Consider the following 24282-nt stretch of genomic DNA (forward strand, 5'->3'; position numbering starts at 1 on the left):
GTTGTTGAAGGGTATTAAGAAGTTGCTGTGGTTAGTAACATTATTACGCCGACATCCACAGTTACTTTTATTTTATATCCTTCTAAAGGTTCCAGTGCATCCTGACATTTTAATGATTTGAATTTTCAATCCACCAATTGTTTTTCATTTATGATTTGGAACTCGGTGGAGGTCCACATGAGTAGATTAAACACTGTAAAGAGTCACAAACCTAACATGCAACATTTCATAAAACTATGTCACATTCCCACATATTAAGAGAAAAAGGTACAATGTGCAAAATGATTCCTTAGAGGCAATGTACGTCCTCAATAGAGTGGAACCAGGCTTATCAACACCACTACAACAATGTAAAAGGAAAACTTTTTTTTAGACAATCCCTTACAAAGAGAAAGGATAAAGTACAGCCATACTTTGCTACACATCATCAGAACCGAAATCCAAACCATCTCCTAGGTGTTTAAGTAAAAACAGGAACCATCCATACACTGCACAAAACTCTCCGTCATAAGGGGAGCACAATATGCCGAAAGCAATCAAATGCCCCAACCTACAGAGTTCCACTGCACACTATGCAATAATCACTAATACAGGTTTAAGAAATGTTGAAATAATGTTGACACAAGCCATCTCATTTGGAGGAAAAAGCAAACATTGACATGCCTCTCATATGGATTGCAAATTATATTTTAAAATTACCAGTCTTAAAAAGTGATGGTGCGCAAGGTGCAGTGAGAGACATACAAAAATGACATGATTTAGAACTTGTGCATACAGATTCCATAAATCGCAAACAATCCCCTTCCTGGGGACAGCCTTCCAAGCACCTACTGCTATCTGCAGAGGTAACAAACAAATGTAGTCTAAAAAACAAACTAGTCCTCCGTACCACATGTGGGTTATTCCATGTGAGATAGAGTAGCTTTCCTGTATCAACACATTTCGCTCATGGTGCTGACATAGTAACATATTCCAATTCAAACTTACTCTAAAAGATCGCTTGGAAACAAATTTCAAGAAGGATTTAATCATCAGACAACTATAGACATGATTAACCCAAGCATTTCCCTAGCTTTTAAAAAGGAACAAAAGACACTTTTTAGGTCTCGCCTGAGCCAGCGCATGTGCTGTTCTGGCGAGAGATTTAGTGAGTGGGCTTTTAAAAGTCCTACCACAGCTTTTTCGGTGGCATCGAGCGTGCGGTTACGCGCAGAGGCACGAGCGGAGGCATCATCTGGCTTTCCTCTCTCGTCATGGCGCGCACACATCGCATAGCTCACGGCACCCAAAAAGCTGTGGTTGGGCTTTTTAAAGCCCACTCACAGTGCGCAATCACTTTCGTGGCCGCTCACTTTCATTTTCTTCGCGCGGCCGCGTCACTTTTTCCTATCTTTTCTCTCCCGGCCGCCCCACTTTTGCTGCATATATATACTCTTTCTCCCTATGTCTCCTCTTTCTGTATCTGTCACCTCTTCCTCACTTGTGCACCCTCCTATCGTCCAAACTCGTTCTCCCCTCTCTCACCCTTTCTTGTCTGGGTCTTTTACTGCCAGCAGTAAGCCCGCGCCAAGCAGTCGTCAGAGTGGGCTTCTTATCAACCTTCATATTCTTCAATAAATACATGTATTCCTCAAAATAGCAGCGTTAAAACGTCCTGGACACCTGAGAAGGCTTCAAAGCCAGACTAGACAGCCTAGTTTGGAATCTCACCTTTCCGTGGTTCCTAAGAACTGCATTGTCTGTGTGAGTTTAGCTCAGAGACAGGCAAATGCTGCCGTTGCTACGGTCTTTAGCTGTGGTTACTTGACAAATATTGAAGTGTTGAAAATCAATTCACAAGCCACGTGGAGATAATTGCATATTCTAATTAAGTGCCCTAGCAGTTTATGATAAATTAACATTTGGATCTTTGCAGTTATCGCATACTTTTTAAAGCCCGTGCAATCAATCCTCAGACTCACAGCTGAAAGGGACACAGCGAAAACGATAACACTTCGCTGGGACTGTTCTTCTGCACTATACAGTGAAGCGCTTCTCTGTGACAGCAGCAGCTTGTTTTATTTTTAACATCGATCCTCTCGGACACGCGCACCATGCCTCCTCCGTGGTTTCCTAACAAAGGTGGTAGGGCGGCACTCGGCCTGCATGGAAGTTTGGGGGCAGTGCATCGAAAAAGTGTAATAAGGCAGTAACTTTATGAAAAACGGATTCCTGATATTATAAGCACAACGCTCCTCCCCCTCCCCCACCACAGGGCCCAGCCCGCTCCTCCCGCTGGCTGCTGCTGCTCCCGGCGCCATCTGGATTTCCTATCACTCTCGTCCTCTTTCACTTTCCCTCTCTATTTCTTTCGTCTTTGCGTATGTCTCCTTCCTGTCTCTTTCTCTCAGTCTCTGTCTTTCCTCTTATCTGTCGTTCTCTCCGCCTCGGTCTCTCTCACTTCCTTTTCTCTGCCTACTTTCCAAACTCTCTTTTTCTTTCTCTTTCTCTTTCTCTCTAGCTCTCTTTGCTCGCACTTCCTCTTTTCCTCTCACGCTTGCTCTACTGAAGCCGTTTCCTATTTCTATTTGTGTTATCTATGTCTATGTTCTATTTGTGCTATCTCATAACTCACCTCTCTTCCTATCTTATTTCCCTCGAGACCTTGCCCGTCAGGTTGGCACCTTTCTTACCAGCCTACATTTAAAACTGCAAGCCAGGCATCTAAAAACAAGCATTGGCATAGCCAATAGGTCTCGCCTTTGGGACCTTATAAGTTTTAGCCATGCAACAGTGGATGTTATTGCACCAAGGATATTGTGTTGCATAACTAAATACTTCTAAGGTTCCAAAAGCGAGACCTATTGGCTATGCCATTACTTGTTTCTGTTCTTAAGGAGAACATTCCGTGCAAAGCAGAATGAGCTGACCCCTCTTCCCGCTAAGCAGGCAATCCCCCCACCTCAATAGCGACGCTAGGGCTGTAACGAAAGTTGCCGGCAGGCCAAACTCAAACCATACAGAGCTACCATAGAGTTTAAGTTACAAATTTGGCCCGAAATACGTCCTTCAAGTACATCAAAGACACTCCAGCATTTCAGATCTATTACAGTCAAAGCTTATAGAAGGGGGAACTTTTGCCCTAAAGATTGATAATGCGTGTGTAAAGTCTCTTTTCCCACAAACTTCATATAATCTAGTAATGGCGCAAGCTTGCAACATGGCCTTTCCCAAACAGTGTTTTTATATGATCATGTTCTCCACAATTGCTGGAACTTTTTTCCTCCTAAACACGGGTAGAGTTGGACATTCTCCATATTAACATGTCTTAGAAACCAATTGGACACATTCCACAATCTCAAACCTTTCTTCCAAAAATTTCAAAGTTGTACTCTTCGAGATATTAACTTTCAGGAAATGTTCCTCTGCATAACGTTCTAGTGCATCGAGACATCTTTGAAGCCAAAAGGGTTTAAATCCATCAAAACCACGTCATCCGCGTTTAGGAGACAACCTATATTAATGTTTCAATTTTTCAGGGCATCCACTATTATCGGTTGCACCGTTCATGGTAGACCATTAATATATAAAAGACAACAACAAAGGAACCAGCAGCCAGCCTTGTTTCAACCCACTGTGTCAAACCTTTTTGAGATAGACCCTGATTCTTCACCCATTAAAACTTGACTCCACGTAGGCATATGAAGTGCTATAACTAATCTCAATAAATGAGAAGGCATAACCAATTATGACAACTTACTACACACTATCGACCGCCGTGGAGAATTCGGGACTGTGGGGACTTTTGTAGCCTGAAGTGCTGCGATGCTATCTAAGGTGCAACAATTCCTCCTTAATCCCACCTGTGCCGGGTGGATAATAGTATTTTGAGATACCCAGTGCTGGAGGTGTTCTTATATACTTTTAGCAGAAAGTTAGCCTACGGCATCTAATAACGATATTTGCCTGTAGCTCGCAGGGGAAGATTTTGGACACAGTTTATGCAAAGGCACAATAATGCTACCCTTCCATGACAGGGCGACATTTCCTAAAAGATAGCAGTAATCAAATAAAGGACACAAAAAAGCTGGCCAGTTACTAGCAACCTGTAAAATATTAGAAATCAGAATTTTTTCCCGGCCCATTGCCTCGGAGGTTCTAGCCATCTCAATTTGTCCCTCAATCACCTGGGCTGATCTACATCTCTTCTTAGGGCTGAGGTGTCACTGACACAAGGATTACCAGCATAAAAAGTAGAAATAAAATGTGTCCAGTCCACCTTCGAAATGGGAATCTCTTGAGCACTCGCTGTAAAATCACAGTATAGAGCTACTAATCGCCAATTCGTTCTAAGATTGTCGGAGGCTGCACCTTCTCTTAAGTTAATCCATTTAACATAACTTTTCTTCTCTGCTTTTGTTACTTCAATCTAGACCTCTTACGTTCAAGACGACGAATTTCTCTTTGACTCGATATGGAGAAAAGGGCAAGTTGGTTTCTTACTAGCAGATTTATTTCTTTATTTACTTCCTTCATGATCTGGTCGGCTTCTATATATGGCTTAAAGTGTCTAACTTTAGTCACCCAGCTTAAAAATACATTCATATATCTTTCATACCAAATGAATGGATCCCATTATATCATTAATAACCAGAAGTTTGGACCATAAGGCCTTTATACTGCTAGAGGCCCAAAAAGTGTGCCCATCTGATTTATTAAAGAGTACTGAGCCCCTTAAGCAATACTATGCCTGCATCGTTAACTCAACATTCATACTCAAAATATAATGATCACTCAGAGCAGATGGTTGCACATTTAGATTACAATACTCCCCGAACATTTAATATGAAACAATAATTTAATTAAAGAATGACCATGATGGGAAGAAAAGAAACAATATGGGCATGTCATTTAGCATTTGGTCATTCAGAACCACAAATTCACATGTTATGAGGGAATCTAAGTGTAAAAATCCCTGCATATATGTTCTATTGAGGGAGCATTACCTCTGGAACTGCCCAAGCTTCCTCCTTTTCCAGATTTGCAAAAGACAAACAGGCCAAATTGAACATTTGTTCCATTTAGGTCACCTACAAATATTACCTTAGGGCAATCCTGCAAAATGCTAATATCACAGATGAATGTGTGGATAGAGCTAACTAAGTGATCAGAAGGTTTTCCAGGAGGGATATATATATTACCTACTGGCGGTCGCCAGTAGGTAGTAATAGTTAGGACCTAGTTACCATAGGAAAATGGCAACATTCTATTCGCAATAACTTTGGCGCCGATTGATGAATCTTCGTGAAATTTTCAAAACTAATTCTTTGTTGAGATCAGCTCCTATGTTGAAAGTTTGGGGGTGATTTGTCAAGGGGGGCCCGAGAAAAAAGGGGGGTCCCAAAACGTGTTTTTTCAATGTTAATTTCCATAGGAAACTTTAGACAATGCTACAGGTCGAACGGGTGAACGGAATTACCCCAAATTTGGCAGGGAGGAGGGCCTTGGTCTAGAAAGCACGCTTTTGTTTATTTGGTGTAAATCCGTTCAGTAGTTTTTGAGAAATATCAAAATTTACAGATATCGATATTTGGGAATTCTGCCATCTGATTTGCTGAGGCATTACGAGCACGAGCTTGCTGCTGATTGGCTGCAAGCGTTTGCAACTAGGAAGTGTTGCCCGCCATTTTGTGATTCCGTTGAAGCGAGTAAGGGGGGAAAAAGGGCGAAAAATGTGGGAAAGAGGAGGGTAGGAGCACTGTAATCTTTGTGGGGTGTTTAGGGTGTGCTATAGAAGGGGTGTGAAATTAACTAATCATACCTACCAATGTGAAAGTTCTAGGCTACGAAAATTAAGTGTGGTATTGGCTAGTGTGTGATGTTTCTAAGGTGAGCTTGTGCACGACTCGAGTATTAAAGCGTGAGCCCACACTGTGTGTCTTATGCTGTGAAGTCATGTGCCCTGGCCGCTGCAGTACAGTTGTGGAAGTAGTGTCAGCATGTGTTTATACCTACTAGGATGAACTACTGACCCGTAGTGGTGTGAAAGTCCTGGGTACGGAAAATATGTGAGGTATTGTCTAGAGTCTCATGGAAGGAGGAAGTGTTGGCCGCGATTTTGTGATTCTGTTGAAGTGAGTAAGGGGGAAAAAAGGGCGAATAAATTGGGAAATAGGAGGGTAGGAGCATTGTAACCTCTGTGGGGTGTTTAGGGTGTGCTATAGAGGGGTTGCGAAGTGAACTAATCATACCTACCGGTGTGAAAGTGCTAGGCTAAGAAAATTAAGTGAGGTATTGCCTAGAGTGTGATGCTTCTAAGGTGAGGTGGTGCGGGACTCGGGGATTAGAGCGGGAGTCTAAATTGTGTGTCTTATGCTGTGAAGTCATGTGCCGTGGCCACTGCAGTACAGTTGTGGAAGTAGTGTCAGCATGTGTTTATAACTACTAGGACGAACTACTGACCCATACTGGTCTGAAAGTTCTGGGGTACGGAAAATATGTGCGGTAGTGTGCAGAGTCTCATGCTGCTAAGCTGAGCTTCTGCCGGACGGGGATGAAAGCGTGAGTCCAAACTCTGTGTCATATGCTGTGAAGTCATGTGCTCTGGCCGCTGTGCCACATCTGTGCAAGTAGTGTCAGCATGTAGTTATAGCTACTTGGAGGAACTTTTGTTTCGAACATTGTAACTTGTGTATGGTGCTTAGGGGGTGTTATATAGGGAGTGCGAAGGTAAATTTGTGTGTATGAAATGAATTCGGTATTTGGAAAGTGGAAAGCACTGACTCCTACGGCTCTGATGGCGCTGGGGGCGTAAGGTGAGGTGCTGCTGGAGTTGGGTATAAAGCTGATGAACTACTGACCCCTATTATGAACTTTTAACGTGCACGTGCTATTGAATGTACGATAAAATGTTGCAAAAGTATATCATTAGGTTAAAAAAAAAAAGATGAACTTTTAACCTGCAGGTGTCGTAGAAGGTTCCAGAAAGTGTGGTGATAAAATAGATTGAACTTGTGACCTGTATGTGGCGCGGAATAATTAGTAGCTTTTCGGAAGGAAAATTCAAAATTAACCAACGGAGGTAAGTTTTGGAATGTCGTTGAAGGAATGAAGTATTCTGATTTGTTCTTTACATGTATTTATGTGTGGAGTGACAGAGAAATTGTGCCATTCCTGGTTTCATTCTTGATGAAGTCGGAGCTTTACATGTACTATGTGAGAAAGAGAGAATTGTATGCATGTGTCATTTGAAATCTGGATAACAACTACAAAGGTGAGTTAGAAATGAACAAGGTGTGTTATGTGTTTTATAGTATTGATTAAGTATTTGAGGTGATGTTTTAAATTTTGAAAGTATTTTTTATTTCAAAGTTATATAGTGTTAGTAAAGTGTGGTATTTGATATTGGTTATGAAATATGCATAAAATTTGAGCTGTTATATAAGTATGTTATATATGTTTAGGAATTTTTCACAGAGATGTGTAGTTTGTCATCTTTATAGGACTATTGTATTGAAAATGAGGTAAAGCGTTAATTTGAGTTTGTAATGTATTTGGGGAGATAAAGAAAATGTCGCACGTTTGCAACTGATACTTTTTGTGGAAGTAGTAGGGTGGTGGTGGTGGTGGTGGTGGTGGTGATAGGAGACGTATGTGTTATTAAGTTAAAAGCGATAAAATGAAATGCAGAAATGTTATTTGGGCAAGTTGTGGTCTTATTTTTGACACTGAGAGGTAGGTTTGAATGTAAGTCAGGGTAGGTTGTTGCACAGTGGGGCCGTGTACAGTGTTTTGAGATTACATGGAGAGGAGATAGAGATAGGAAAAGTGATACGTTCCTTTTATATGTGTGCATAGTTTGAATCATGTGATCCTAAATTGAGATAAATATGAATGTGATATCTGGTTTGCATTTGGGTATAGTGAATAGTTTTTGTAGTTTCCGACTAGTGAATAATAAAAAGGTAGATATACTAAAGTATATGGTAGTAAACGTATTAATTATTATATAGGTTTCTGATTAAAACACAGAATTTAGTAACGTGCAGATGTCGAGCAACTGAAGGTGATGTAGTACCACTGGGAGCACTTATAAAGTGCCCTATGGCATATGTTTTACCCACAAATTTGTATGTTTTAATACGCTTTGCTCATGAGCGTTCCGGTAGACGGTTGTTGAAATTAAGTTCTTGTATTGGTATAGTGTGTTTACTAGGTTTGGTGTGGCTCTCCTTAATTTTGTAAAGTTAAGGAAGGATGGGGAAGAGGATGGTGCAGTGGCAGTGTGCCCATTTATGAATCGCTTTATGGTATGGTATATGTTTTTCTGGCAAATTCCCATGTTTTAATACGTTTTGGTGATTAGTGTTCCAGCAGAAAGGTACAGAAATTACACAACATTTCTGTGGATAAGACATCTTCGTGCTGATAGACACTCTTTTACTGTGTTAGAAGGCTGATAGCTTTGATGGAAAATTATGAAACTTGGTGCCTTTGTAGATTTTAATGGAAGGTTACACTGTTTGTATGTTACTATGGTGTAGTTAGGGTTCTAAGTGGGAGAAAAAAATGGGGGGGTGCTCTAAAAGGGGGGCAAAGCTCTTAAAGGGGTGTGGGCTATGCAAGTTGGGGCGTGGTCTAAATCAAGATAAGTATCATTGTGTGCTTTAGAAAATCCTCTCCAATTATCATAGGTTCAGAAAAAAAAAACATTGTTTAAAGGATTTCCTTTTCTTCTACAACGTGGGTAACCTAGCGTGATGTCTCCAGTTCTCAGTAGTGAGCAAAATAAGCATGCGTACATCGATGTGCATGCGGTCACTGCAGTGTAATAAAAAAAAAAAAATGTGACTATCTTTGAGAGGTCCGAAAATAGAGCCTGGTAGAGAGTCGTTTGGAGGCTGCCGGAAAATAAGTGCTGGTCCCCAGACCCGCCCCAATTAAAGCGCAGTATCCATGCATCCTAAGCACTGTGCCATTCAACCATTTTTCATTGATGGAAATATTCCTACTTATATAAAACACATATACACATAAATCTGTTTGTCCACTTATCTTAAGCATCTATGAGCTCATTCGCCTATAGTAAGCACTGTGCCATTCATGCAGCGATACGCCTATATATGCATAGATATATCTGTCCCAGAATCAATCCTAAGTATTTATCAGCCCACCCGTCTATCGTAAGTTCTTGTCTCTGCATTCATTCATCCTTCCATCCATCCATACATTGATACATTGATCTCTGTATCTATCCATTGATGCATCTGGCCATGCATCCACTCGCCCTTTATTCAACTATACGTTCTTATTTCTGTGCATCGTCCGCCCCAATCTTAAATACGACGTATTCTACTCATCCAGCTACCCTCTTAAGGCATTGAAAATGCTTGCGAAAAGTATTGACAGGCAGATTTTTTAATAAAGAATAACAAAGCTTTAAGTTACTCTTTGTGAAGCATACTTCAACACCCTTCTCTGGTGGTGTTTTAAACTAAGGTACATCTAGCGAAAGAAATGTAAAGGAGCTGTTAAGTATAATACGTTAATTTAGAAACATAACGTTTTGTTGACTTGTTTATAGGTACACTGTTTTAAAGTGGCCGTGACTGACGGATACTGAATACCTGTACTTCTTATACTTGAGAAAGTATACCAGAGAGCTAATTTGGGGTGGTGAGAACCTTGAGTTCTATATTTCCATGTGAAGTACAGTATAGGAATATAAAAGTAATTGGAAAGCTTTTATGTTCATATTAAAGAGGGGGTGTGAGAACTTAGTGAGGCAGGCAAAGTGTGTGTTTTCGTAGCACTAAAACAGGACCGTGTGTAAGGTGAGAGCAGGTTCGTGCTAGAGTTGCCTTGTTGTGGTCATTTGCAGAGGCGCAACCAGAGGGGAATTTCGGGGGAGTCTAATTCTTTCAGCAATAGGCAGAGTGGGCATGTAGGGGTTGTAAAAAGGGGTGAAAAAGAACAGTGTCTCCTTTACAAAAAAAATGATGTTTTGAAGACCGGTGAAGTACTCGGGTGCGGCTGTGTGTGTGCACCTGGGAAGCTGTGTCAGAGAATCCAGGGCAATGGGCGTTGCGCGCATGGTGGTCTGTCTGCTAATCACCCCACGATGATGTTGCTGGTTCAATGCAAAAAGAGAAGGGAAATACTGAGAGAAAATGGCTCTCCTTAAAGGATTTCCCTTCTCCTACAATGCGAGTCACTTGGCATGATGTCTGCACTTCTAAGTAGTGAGCAATGTGCATGCTCTCACAGTGTCACTGCAGTGCAATAAAGAAAAAAATATTGATTATGTTTGTGAGGTCGGAAAATAGAGACCTATAAAGACCCGTTTCGAGGCTCCCAAAAATAAAGTGCTGGTGGTCACATCCCCACAGACACCCCTCCAGTTAAAGCCCTGGGTGCAGTGTTTTGTTTGCGAAGTTGTTGATAAAATTGTTAGGTAATAATGGACATTTTTATGTGTGCTGTTTTGTTGATAATATCATTCTAAGTACATAGATTAAAATGTTTAAAAATACTATTTATAAAGTTGTGTGCGGTGTGTTGCAGAGAAAGTGGTGTGGGGTGGTGGGGTGTGGCGGAGAGGTGAAAAGTATGAGCTAGTGCAGTTATATATAAATTGTAAAAGAGTATGTAAATAATTAAATAAATACTTGCTGTATGTTCTATGGCACTACTTGTCATCCTAGTGCTCATCTGTCGTGCTCCATCACGTTGCAGCACTCGGTCTGGAAGTGGTTAGTGGAAGTTTTGCAATTGTATGTTATTATTTTAACATAGTAAAGAAATGTGAAAAATAATTGAATCTATTTTTTGTTTTTCAGAAAAATATTTCGTTTGGATTGAAATTTGGAAATGCCTAGAAGAAGTGAAAAAAAAGAAAAGAGAAGAAAAATATGTATTTGACGAAAAGGAAAGATCTTGAAGTAGAAAAAAATACGAGTAGAAGAGAAACGGTTTGTTCGAGTAAAAGCAAAAGAAAATGTTAAAAAAAAATATTACGAACATTTAATGAGAAAAACATCACACAAAGCAAAAAGAAGAATTCTTCAAGTAAGGTGAAGCAGAGTTCAATTTCAAAAGAAGGATTTTTCAAGTAAGGTGAAGCAGAGTTCAATTTCAAATACGAGGAAAAGGAAAGATGATAAAGAAATAGTATCTGGTACTCGGAGACAAAAACTATTTCAAAAAATTTGTCAGACTTTTACGATCTAGAGTGATTCAGAATTTATTGAAAACATGCTGCAAATTCAAAGAGAAGCAGCGTATTGAAAGTATAGTGGATACTGCTTTAAATTTGAAACAGAAGTTGTTCATTTTGATTTTAAAGACATTGAAAGTATTGGATAAAATAGTGATAGTATTGAAAGACAAAAGTAGAAAAAAAGACTTGTGAACAGAACCAACTTTTGTAAAATCTTTAGTGGACATTGGAGACATACTTCTAATACTGAGCCTTTTTTTAATGAGGAAAGTTACTTCCAGGAAAATAGTTTATCATTTGCAGTTGATACTGGAGGTCGTCGCTACGAAGTTCAGGATGGGGTTCCTCTTCCAAAGGAGGAAATGGTTGGTAAAAGTGCAGAAGAGTTAATAGCTGAAGAAGTGCAAGGGAAACGTCCACGAGCTCCTGTGTATAAGTGGAGTTGTAGTAGCATTTGTAGTATTCAACAGGAATCCATTGATAAAATGCGACATTTGCTACGAGAATATACTCAGAAAAATATAAAACAGAAGATTAAGGTGCCGATCACGATCCGGTAAAAACCGGGTACGAACAGTCGGACGGAGCATAATCTCCGTCCGACGCGTACCCGGTCGTCAATTCATACAAACAAGGAATTACGATTCGCACGGGTACACCATCACCGTACGATTCGTAAAAAAGCCCGACCGAACAAAAAAACCCTACCAATGCCATCCGGGAAAGCGCCGACCTGACGTCGGGACGCTCGCAGCCAGCCATTCACGACCCAGGAATTACGATTCGCACCGACGTCATCCCGCACGGTGAATATTTTCCGGCACCCAAGGACGACGCGAACAAGGACCACCAGTACGCGACGGACAGACAGGACGACGCGAACAAGGAGGACCAGTACGCGACGGACACACAGGACGACGCGACCAAGGAGGACCCGTACGCGACAGGACGACGCGATCAAGGAGGACCCGTACGCGACAGGACGACGCGATCAAGGAGTACCAGTACGCGACGGACAGACATGGACCCGAACCTACGAGTCATCCCTGCCCTCATAGCAGTCGACCTCCTCTACAGGTTACGACGCAGACGCCGCAGAAGGTCAGAATAACTAAGGGAGGGGGGAAAGTGGGGTGGGGTGGGGGTGGCAGGACCAGGGCAGGCCACAAAACAACCACATAAGTCACACACCACACATGGCCTGGACATACCGGACTCCCATGCCCTGGTCACCACGAGGGGGTGGGGGCGTGTCCTGATAAGCCAGCGACCGCCACAACGGAAGTCCGTCACCACGCGAACCGGCAACACAACCAGACAGGTACGTCCCGTACCCACCCCTCCTGTCTAAGGGCACTGCTGGGAGGACTCCACACCCACCCCTCCTGTCTCAGGGCACTGCTGGGAGTGATAGGCACCCACCCCTCCTGTCTCAGGGCACTGCTGGGAGTGATAGGCACCCACCCCTCCTGTCTCAGGGCACTGCTGGGAGGACTCCACACCCACCCCTCCTGTCTCAGGGCACTGCTGGGAGACATCAGGCTTCCCCCCCCCTGGGACCCCCCCTACAGTACATGGCATGTGTGTCACACCAGGACACAATGCCAGAAGTCACAGTCACAACATAGGGACAGTCTGTGCCAGTGGCCTATGCACTCACCTGATACCCTGGTCGCCCATACAGCATGGAGTACTGTGGGAGGATCACATCCAGCAGAGCCATGTTCTCCTCCAGGGTGAATGGCTGTGTCCTCTCCACAGCCCTTGACATGGTTCCAGGGAATCAGTAGCAGCAGCTGGGTCGACGAATGCAAAGATGTGCAGGCAAGTACTCCCTCATGGGACCTGGCTGCCTTATATCTGCCTTTCTGCCCTGTCTCATGCACAGGAGTACAGAGTGATTGGTCACTCACATTTGCATCCTATGTTTCCACCAATCCCTTCAAACCTAGAAGTCTGTGGGTTCTCTATCGGTTTCATTCTCCTGCATGATGTCAGACCCACAAACACATTGCAACAATGTAGAAGAATTCCAACTGACTTCTGCTGTGCACCTTCCAGAACAATTTCGGATTTTGAACTTGGTCTCCATGACAACCAGCATGCATGTAGGCCTCAATACTTGTCCCCTATGTAATTTGGAGCATCACACACAGGTACGGTGCGTTTCGGGGCCCTAGGGCACCCCAAATGCGTTGCAACGGCCCGTACACGCATGCCTACGTTCACTATCAGTATGGGTGTCCTCGCGTATGCGTATTCGTAGTGGTACGGCCCGTACACACGCATCTACGCTCACTATCACTATGGGTCTGCACGCGTATGCGTACTCGTAGTGGTACGGCCCGTACATACGCATGTCCGCTCACTATCACTACGAGTACGCATACGCGTGCAGACCCATAGTGATAGTGAGCGTAGATGCGTGTGTACGGCCCTGTCACAATGTGTGGCCTCGCGTATGCGTACTCGTAGTGGTACGGCCCGTACACACGCATCTACGCTCACTATCACTATGGGTCTGCACGCGTATGCGTACTCGTAGTGGTACGGCCCGTACACACGCATGTCCGCTCACTATCACTACGAGTACGCATACGCGTGCAGACCCATAGTGATAGTGAGCGTAGATGCGTGTGTACGGTCCGTACCACTACGAGTACGCATACGCGTGCAGACCCATAGTGATAGTGAGCGTAGATGCGTGTGTACGGTCCGTACCACTACGAGTACGCATACGCGTGCAGACCCATAGTGACAGTGAGCGTAGATGCGTGTGTACGGCCCGTACCACTACGAGTACGCATACGCGTGCAGACCCATAGTGACAGTGAGCGTAGATGCGTGTGTACGGCCCGTACCACTACGAGTACGCATACGCGAGGACACACATTGTGACAGGGCCGTACACACGCATCTACGCTCACTATCACTATGGGTCTGCACGCGTATGCGTACTCGTAGTGGTACGGACCGTACAAATGCCTGTACGCTCGCCATCACGATGGGTACACATACGGCAGCACTCCCACAGTGATTTGGGAACGTACACAGGCCCTCTTAGCAGCAGTACTGCGGTTTTTACACATCACAGTGGTGATAGGCGACACACAGGTAGGAATAGGGCGGACATACTTGTCCATGGATGGACATACTTGTCCATGGATGGACATACTTGTCCAGGAATGGACATCAAGGCATCGTCTGTGCATTACTACATGTGTGGGGCACAGGTGTGACAGGCTGTGATGTGGAACATGACTCCTGAGTGGAGAAGGCACCAGATGTATGATGAGATGTGTATAGGTGTACTGTGTGACGGTGCAATGTGTGCCAGCCATGCCCTTGACTCCTTTGACATGTGTGCATGTCGGACTGCACACTTGGGGTAAGCGTCACTGGCATGGCACGGACACCAACACACGGAAGTGTCCCATGATGCCCGGTACAGGGGTTATGACACCTGACTTGTCACTACCCACAGTGCACAATGTGACTATGTCATTTATGTGTGGGGGATTTACATCAGGTTGATGTTGTAGCACCCTCATAAGCTGCAGCCGTAGCAGCAACCAACATGTGTCTGTGTGTAGATTGTCATTGCACACTGTTCCGCACACCATGCCACATGTGGTATCGGATGTGAGGTGCACATGTATGCATGGGACACGGAGTAGCGTGACAAGGCCATGTCTGCATCCTCACAAGGAATGTGTGGTGAGTCATGACATGTGCACCTTCATGGCAAGGGGTGTGGGCTGTCCTAGTGTAATGTCATGTGACCTGTGGCTCCAGTGTTCCGCGACCAGTCTCTGCAATCGGCATCCTACTTCTGCTGATGTGTGGGTGTATGTCACTCCTGTCTTGCGTCTGGCTGTTCACTTGCACTGGGACACAGCTATTCCCATGGCGTGGCATGGGGAGGTTCTCAATCTCCATGTGTAGCTGGGTCTTGGAAGGAGTGCCACCTTGCATCCATACGTGTGCTGGCCATGTAGCACATACCTGACTCCCTATGTAGCATGTGTGTATTGCCAGATTAACATGTGCTCAGTAGACATGAGTTGTTGTCGTGGTGCACTCACTCTTCCTTGTCACTTCCAAATTACTGCAGAGCGCCGCCTCTTGCCCGAATAATTCCAGACTTGGCTGCCATGCAGGAGAATGACAGCATCCGGCTCTACCGCTTCACCCAACCGTTGATTCTGGAGTTGACGGCGAGACTGGCACCACACCTGCAACCGCTGCACAGGTATCCTACGGCACTGACACCCCAGCTGAAGGTAATGGCTGCCCTACATTTTCTTGCCACGGGTACCTTTCAAAATACCATAGCTCATGTTGGTGGCATGTCCCAGAGCATGTTCAGCGGTGTGCTGCATGATTTCTTGGAGGCCATGTTGATTCACCTGGATGACTTCATCAAGTTCCCAACCCCTGAACAGATGACTGAGGTCAAGCGTGGATTCTATGCCCTGGGAGGGATGCCCCATGTCATAGGGTCCATAGATGGGACACATGTAGCTTTGGTACCACCACACGCACGGGAGGTGGCGTACCGCAATCGGAAGCACTACCACTCCATCAATGCCCTTGTGGTGTGTCTCTCCAACATGGTGATTTCACATGTCTGTGCTCGTTTTCCAGGATCAGCACACGATGCCTACATCATGAGGCGTAGCGGGATGCCTGATATGATGATGCAGCTGCGCAACGAACGGGCATGTGTTGTAGGTGGGTACAGTCTGTCTGTCTTCTATTCTGTATCGCCTACCAGCACAACCGCTTCACCACTTCTAACGATGACCATGTGCTTCCCATGTAGGGGACGCTGGCTATCCCAACATGCCATGGCTGATCACACCTCTCCGCAACCCCATCACGCCGGCACAGCTCCGCTACAACACCGCCCATGGCCGGACAAGGCGAGTGATAGAGAGGACGTTTGGCATGCTGAAGAGCCGATTCCGGTGCCTCCACAAGACCGGCGGTGCACTCCCTTATGCCCCGGCAAAGGTCTGCAAGATCTTCATGGTCTGCTGCATGCTGCACAACATGGCAGTTGAAAGAGCTGTGCCACTCATCCTGAATCAACATGACGAGGACCATCCACCCGTGGAGGACGAAGGGCTTGGCAATGGGGCTAGTGATGTGGAGGATGTGGAGCCGCAAGAGGACATCCGGACTCGGCTCATACGTGACTTCTTTGCTTAGTGGTGAGTACCAGTGTCTGAGTGTGCACGCATTGGTCCCCGTGTGGCATGCGTTGTGATGTGTGTCTCCACCTGCATGTATGGCACGTGACTCAGAGGTGTGTGTGGGTGTGTCACTGGAGTGATGGTGCCAGTGATGGTAGTATTTCCCCAGTCATTATAATGACCTAGCATGTTGTCATCCATACATGTGTCGAGTAAATGCACATGCAAGTGGCTGTGCATTTTTGTGGCTGACTTCTTGTGTGTCTCTCTTCCCCAGGTACCTGCACATGCCGTCTGCTGGTTGCATTGTTGTGGCACTGCTATTCATCATGGACATGACATCGTGGGCTGACTCAGCGTTACAGGCACGGACACGTTTGGAAGTCTCCATGGGGTAAGGGATGCATCTGGGGTGTATTGGGTGTGGCAGTTGTTCACGATGTATGCACACTGCCCCTGTCAATGTGTTGTTCCTCTGCAGCCATGTCGCATCCCCATGGGACACGACATGCAGCTGTGTACACCTGAATAGATGGTCTGCCTGGTTGACAGGCATCAGTGATGGGATAGGGGATTGTGATGATGGCATCAATGTGTGTGACACTGCCCTTGGCCACATACGGTTAGCATTGGCTGGACATGGTGTGGGACTTCGACATCAGCGGATCTATGGTGTATGGCAGGCTCTCCGTGTGCAGCTGTGGGTATTTCGCTGTTAGCCGACGCTTGTGTGCCACTTCCATGGCAAACACGCATGTGTGCTGCAGAAGGGGGGTGCCAGTGTTGGACCCACATGTTACTCCACATGATGTGTTCATGTGTACTTCGAGTGGCCTCTGCAATCCCGAATACATGTCTAATAAAGGTGTCCCTATGCCTCCAAGGTGCCTCTTCTCAGTCAATGCTGGTGTGTTGCCACGGTGCATCCTGCATGTCTGGCATGGTATTCCCTGATTGTTGCTATGTGTCAATGTGTCGAGTTGCAAGATGCAAGCTGTGTGTGTGGGCTGAGACTGTGTATTGGGCATGATGTCCATGACTGTGTTGGTATTGTGACATGTGCCATCCCCATGCATCCAACGTTGGCCAGGCCCCCATTCTCGGCATCCACCGGACTCCGGCTTGCAGGACATGGTTCTGTCACCTGTGTACACATGCCTGGGTGCCCCCCAGGACACTGGACTGGATCCCTGACCACTGCGCATGACAGTTGCTGTACTCAATGTGTGTGTCAGCACGGTTGTTCGGCAACCCCCTCAGCTGGTTGGGCCCATCACGGGTGTGTATGGTGCTCCATGTCTGTCTTGCCTAATACACTGTGACCCATGTGTCCTGTGCCAGACTCAGGCCCCAGGGTGTGGATGGTTGAAGACAAAAGATGACTCAGGCATGTTTTGACTTTACAAGACACATGTTAGTTAATAATGCTACCAGCAGGCATCTACTCATCATAGTGTGATTTATTAGTGGGGGGGGGGGGGGGGGGCAAAGTAAGGGTCTTTCCGGGATGTTTGAATCCAAAGTTCAGTAGGGGAGTTGGGGTCCTTGCCATTGGAAATCCTCAGAGTCCAAGCCACAGTCTTTGTCAACATTGGTCAGCCAGTGACCAGCAGGGCCATGTGGCAGAGAATGTCTCTTGATGCTGTGATGCTGTTGCTCCAGTGGGCCAGGTGCCAGGCCAGGTGTCCTGGGAGATGGTGATGTAGCAGCCACCCTCACGGTCCTTTCCGTGGACGACCCGGCCTCCTGCGGGGAACCTCACCAGCAGGCCGTGACGACGTCTGGGATGCTCCGTCGGATGTTTCCTCCTCCTCCTCCTGATCCCTCCCTGTGGGTGGTGATGTTCTCCGCCTTCTGGCACAGGGAGGGTCGGCCATGGTGTCGGCCATCCGACGGAGTGTAGCGTGAATCCCCTGGAATGCCGTCACTTGCTCAGCCTGTCTGTCCTCCATCCTCCGTTGGTGTACCAGTAGACAGGCAATTAGCTCCGCATGTTGCTGGGCCTGCTGGGCCTTGATCCCCTCGAGGACGGACACAACCTGGGCCATGCCCGTGGTGTCCTGCCGGTATGAGTCCAGGATGTTACGGACATGGGAAAATACCGGATCCCCAGCCAACTGGTCAGGCTCGCGCCTCCGCCGTCCTCCACTCCCACCACCCCTGCCCACTTGCACCTGGCCTGCACTTGTGGGCACATGGGGTCTCCGGGACCCCTGAGGGGTGGCATTGGCGTGGTCGTCTGCCTCCTCCTGGGTGCCCGGGACACCGTGTCCCTCCTGGCGAGCCTGGCTGCATTGTGGTGTTGGGGCAGGGATCCTGGGTGTCTCCTGGGATGTGGCAGGAGTGGGGGTGGTGGTTGGCCCAGTTGTACCTGACGCAGGTGCTGCAGGTGGTTGGACACCAGAGGGGCCAGGTTGGTCGGGGTCGTCCGCAGAGTGGTGAGAGTGGTCGCTGCCGGTGGGATCGGGCTCCTGCAGATCCAGGTCCTGTGAGTGTTCCCCCCCCAGTGTTGGGGGGTGCACCACGCTGTTGACCTGTGTGTGAGAGAGACAATGTTAATTTTTGTCCATGCAACATCCATGTTTCATCATTTTCACAGTTGGCACATTTCCTCTTGGAATTAGGATTTGTCTTGCATTCCACTCACAGTGCACTTGTGCATGGGTGTGTCCCTTGGGCACCACTTTGGCCCTTTAACTATGTGTGGCACAGTCTTACTTGCTGCGTCAAGTGTGACTGCAGTCAGCAGTGGAGTGGGCAGGTGTGGTGAGCCATGCACTGTACATGTGCACATGGAGTGGATCCACACACTTATATGATCCAGGTAGCTGTCCTTGTGCTCGTGAACAGGTTGTGACATGGCCATGTGTTTTGCCATGGTGAAGAGGGGGGCTTCTGGCACTGGCCACCCTTGTCTACATGCACGCAGTCTACCTGCTGACGAGCAGACATTCACACACGCAACACGGCTGATTGGCTCTCCCTGTGTCTCGCTCCCTCTGTGTCCCCCTCTCCCTCCCTCTCTGTCCCCCTCTCCCTCCATCTCTGTCCCCCACTCCCTCCCTCTCTGTCCCCCTCTCCCTCCATCTCTGTCCCCCTCTCCCTCCCTCTCTGTCCCCCTCTCCCTCCCTCCGTGTGTCAGCCTCCTCCCTCTGTCCGTCTCCCTCCCTCTCTGTCCCCCTCTCCCTCCCTCTCTGTCCCCCTCTCCCTCCATCTCTGTCCCCCTCTCCCTCCCTCTCTGTCCCCCTCTCCCTCCATCTCTGTCCCCCTCTCCCTCCATATCTGTCCCCCTCTCCCTCCATCTCTGTCCCCCTCTCCCTCCATCTCTGTCCCCCTCTCCCTCCCTCTCTGTCCCCCTCTCCCTCCATCTCTGTCCCCCTCTCCCTCCATCTCTGTCCCCCTCTCCCTCCCTCTCTGTCCCCCTCTCCCTCCCTCTCAGTCCCCCTCTCCCTCCCTCTCAGTCCCCCTCTCCCTCCCTCCGTGTGTCAGCCTCCTCCCTCTGTCCGTCTCCCTCCCTCTCTGTCCCCCCTCTCCCTCCCTCCGTGTGTCAGCCTCCTCCCTCTGTCCGTCTCCCTCCCTCTCTGTCCCCCTCTCCCTCCATCTCTGTCCCCCTCTCCCTCCATCTCTGTCCCCCTCTCCCTCCATCTCTGCCCCCCTCTCTCTCCCTCTCTGTCCCCCTCTCCCTCCCTCTCAGTCCCCCTCTCCCTCCCTCCGTGAGTCAGCCTCCTCCCTCTGTCCGTCTCCCTCCCTCTCTGTCCCCCTCTCTCTCCCTCCCTCCGTGTGTCACCCTCTGTCACCTCTGCCCAGCTTCCTGGGCACACACTGTTAGCAGATCTTTGAGTGGCCCTTGGATTGTTGATGTGAGTTTGTTTCTGATCTCCAGGCACCCATTGGGTGTAGTGTCTGTGTCTGTGCGCTGCTGCTGTGGTGGTGTGTGCTGCCACTCGTTCACAATGTTGGCTGTTCATTAGCTGCTGTCATGTGCAAAACAGTGCCTTCACCCCCATGTGTTGATGCAAGGCGTCCGCCATTTGCTGGCAAGTCATTCCTGTGTTGGGACACACTGTTTGTCTGGCTGTGACCTAGGCCATATGGGTAGAGTGAATTGTTGTCTGCTTCTGAGTTGCACTATGTGCTTTTTTGGGCCCAGCCTGCCGCCATCCGGGTTACCGTGTCATGTGTTGTTGTCTTCTGTGGCCTGTGACTTGACATTGTCCAGCTGGGTGCATGGGGCATGGTGGCACGAGTGGCATGTGCGTGCTCATGGAGTGTGGTTGAGTCATGCGATGGCTTGTGGTGGTTGCGTGCCTGTTGGTGATTTTGGTTGTGGATGCCGTTCCCCCCTTGTGAGGTGCGTTGTTTGTGTACTCACCCGGGTCTCGGAGTCCTTCTAATCCTTCGACTGCCTCCACCGGCAGTATGGCCATCACCCTCTCCTCCCAGGGATGGTAGTGTACGGGTCTGCAGGAGGGCCCTCCTCCGGTGGCGTTGGCCTGGTCGTGTTCATCCTGCCTCTTGGCTCGGACCCTCCTCCGCAGATCGTACCACCTGTTCTGGCATTCCTGCTTGGTCCGTCTGGTGTCCGCAACAGCATTCACAGCATCGACGATGGTCTGCCACATGGCAGTTTTTGCTGCCAGGCTGGTGCTTCTGACCAATGTTCCAAAGATCTGTGGCTCGACTCTGAGGATTTGATCAACAAGGACCTCCAATTCTCGGTTACTGAACTTTGGATTCTTGGTGGTGGGCATGGTGAGGGGTGTGGGTGGGGATGGTGGGGGGGGGTGTGTGGATGTTGGGGGGGGTGTGGATGGTTGTGTGTGTGTGTGTGTGAATGTGATGAGGGGGTGTTTGTGAGGGTGGTTGTGTGAAGGTGTGCAAGTGTAAGATGTGGTGTAGCTTGTAGAGTGGTTCTGTGGTGTCTGGCAGCAGTGAGTCTGTTGCAAAGGCTCATGGTTTGTGTGTGTGGTCCCTTTTTATTGGTCCATTGGTGGGTGTGGCTGTGTTTGAATCTTGGGTGGGTTGGTTATAAGGAGTGGTGGTGTATTTGGCCTCTGTTTGTTTTTGGCAGTTGCAGGTCAGTGAATGTGTTGTTTTAGTGGTTGTTGGACATGTTTAGTGGCTTTGTGCCATTCGAATGGTGTATTCTTGTGTTGTTTTGTTTTGTCCTGGTTGTGTACGTGCGTTTTGAGCGTGTGTACGGTGTGTACATGGGCCATTTGGTTGTACGGTGCTGTCCTTGTGTGTGGGTTGGTACGACTCGTACATGCGGTGGTGATGTTGGGGCCTGGGGTGCGCTCCGTACTTAGGAGGTTGTGTTGGGGGTAGGACCGGAACGTACTGGGGTGGGGGTACGACTGGAACGTACTGGGGTGTACATAGACGGTGGGACGACACATACTGGGGTGGGGGTAGGACTGGAACGTACTGGGGTGTACATTGACGGTGGTACGACACGTACTGGGGTGGGGTACACGGGGGTACGACACGTACTGGGGTGGGGGTACGACTGGAACGTACTGGGGTGTACATAGACGGTGGGACGACACGTACTGTGGTGGGGGTAGGACTGGAACGTACTGGGGTGTACATTGACGATGGTACGACATGTACTGGGGTGGGGGTAGGACTGGAACGTACTGGGGTGTACATAGACGGTGGTACGACACGTACTGGGGTGGGGGTAGGACTGGAACGTACTGGGGTGTACATTGACGGTGGTACGACACGTACTGGGGTGGGGGTAGGACTGGAACGTACTGGGGTGTACATTGACGATGGTACGACACGTACTGGGGTGGGGGTAGGACTGGAACGTACTGGGGTGTACATAGACGGTGGTACGACACGTACTGGGGTGGGGGTAGGACTGGAACGTACTGGGGTGTACATTGACGGTGGTACGACACGTACTGGGGTGGGGGTACGACTGGAACGTACTGGGGTGTACATAGACAGTGGTACGACACGTACTGGGGTGGGGGTACGACACGTACTGGGGTGGGGGTACGACTGGAACGTACTGGGGTGTACATAGACGGTGGGACGACACGTACTGGGGTGTGGGTACACGGGGGTATGACACGTACAGGTGTGGGGGTAGGACTCGGACGTACTGGGGTGTACCTAGACGGGTGGGGGTGTACATACACGGGGGGTACGTGTCGGACGTACGGGGGCTGGGGGGAGTGTTGGGCGCGTATGCGGGCACATGTCTCCATGGTTGCTGTAGGAGTTCGGTGCGGACGGTGTTTTTTCCATACGGTTGTGAGTTCGGACGCACGGGATGGATCGTGATTCCTCGGTCGGACTTGACTTTTCACGTTTGTACGGTAAATCGTCCGAGGACGTATCGGACACATTTTCCGACCCGAGGACGTGTGGGGAAATGTTCCCAATGCGGTTCGTATGGACTTTTTACCATGCGAATCGTGATTGCCAGTTCGTACGGCACTTGTACAATTCGTAGGGTAAAAAGACCGGATACGAGTCGCACGGGGGAATTTTTTACCGGATCGTGATCGGCACCTAAGTTGTTACTAGATCCATGTAACGTAAGAAAATTTACTGAGAAGTAAGGGCATTCTCTGGCTTGTCTTTCAAGAAAAGTTTGCAAAAGTGTTTTTCATCATTTGAGGATGTTAGCAGTACACCATTCAGAAATGCGGAACTTTATAAAGAAACTGTACTATGTAAAAAGTCCTGCATTAAGTTTAAGGGAACTGAATGAAAGTCTTTTATATGGTTCTTTATCAGATGTTCAAAAAAAGTGTGATGATATTGAAATGCGATATTTTGGTTCAGAAGAGCAGTTCATAGAAAGTGAAAGTTTGACAATTACAGATGTTGGAGGAGATGAGAAAGTGATTAGCACTGATCAGTTTGAAGAACAAATTGGAAAGTTTAATGTAGTGTGCTCTGAAATACCAAACTATGTTTGTCTTTGTTGTCGATGTACTCATTATAAAAGTCAAAGTAGGAATGTTGATTTGTATTTGAAAAGTGAAAAGGAGAACAATGGTAAGTGGGAAGAATTTGCAACTTACTTGTTTGTTGAAGGTCGATTTGAGTTAGGTAGTGATCAACGTGTAAATATTGTTACAACAAATTAGAAGAGAACAAAATGCCTGCTAGAGCAGTGCATAATAAGTTGGAGTTAGTGGCTATTCCGCAGGAGCTGGCCAAATTGAATACATACGAGTCGGTTCTAATTCAATCTGTTCATCCTTTGCAAACTATAATTCGGATGGCGCCTACAACAGGAAACTGCCACCAACAGACTTGCAAAGAAGGCTGAAAGGAAGAGTGGTGTACTTACCTTTGGATTTTAAGAAAAACATTGAAACTATTGCTGGAGAGAAAGAGGAAGATGAGACAGTAGTTATTTTACTAAATGGTGTACCCACAAGGAGTCAGAAAATATGGCAAGAATTTGTGGATGTTAATAATAAACCACTAGATGACCGTGAGTGGCGCTTTTAGGCACTATTTTCAGAACTCTAAGGAAGCATTTTGCACATTGTAACTTTTTCTCTTAATATGTGGGAATGTGACATAGTTTTATGAAATGTTGCATGTTAGGTTTGTGACTCTTTACAGTGTTTAATCTACTCATGTGGACCTCCACCGAGTTCCAAATCATAAATGAAAAACAATTGGTGGATTGAAAATTCAAATCATTAAAATGTCAGGATGCACTGGAACCTTTAGAAGGATATAAAGTAAAAGTAACTGTGGATGTCGGCGTAGTAATGTTACTAACCACAGCAACTTCTTAATACCCTTCAACAACCTTTCATTCTCATTAACACCCCCACCCCCACCCCCTCTTTCTCTCCAATCTTCTTCTGCATACCAGCCCGAAAGGTAGTAGGGAATACTACTGAT

At 47.3% G+C, this 24282-nt stretch overlaps 1 protein-coding gene across 6 annotated transcripts in view; it reads right to left on the reverse strand.

Annotated features, from left to right (window-relative positions):
• The window catches only part of SYCP2L (synaptonemal complex protein 2 like), a 1177754-nt gene that overhangs the window by 589132 nt on the left and 564340 nt on the right, over positions 1–24282 (reverse strand). The gene's annotated exons all lie outside the window — the stretch shown is intronic.

Source organism: Triturus cristatus, chromosome 5_2 (genome assembly GCF_964204655.1).
Source record: "Triturus cristatus chromosome 5_2, aTriCri1.1, whole genome shotgun sequence".
Taxonomy (NCBI): Eukaryota; Metazoa; Chordata; class Amphibia; order Caudata; family Salamandridae; genus Triturus; species Triturus cristatus.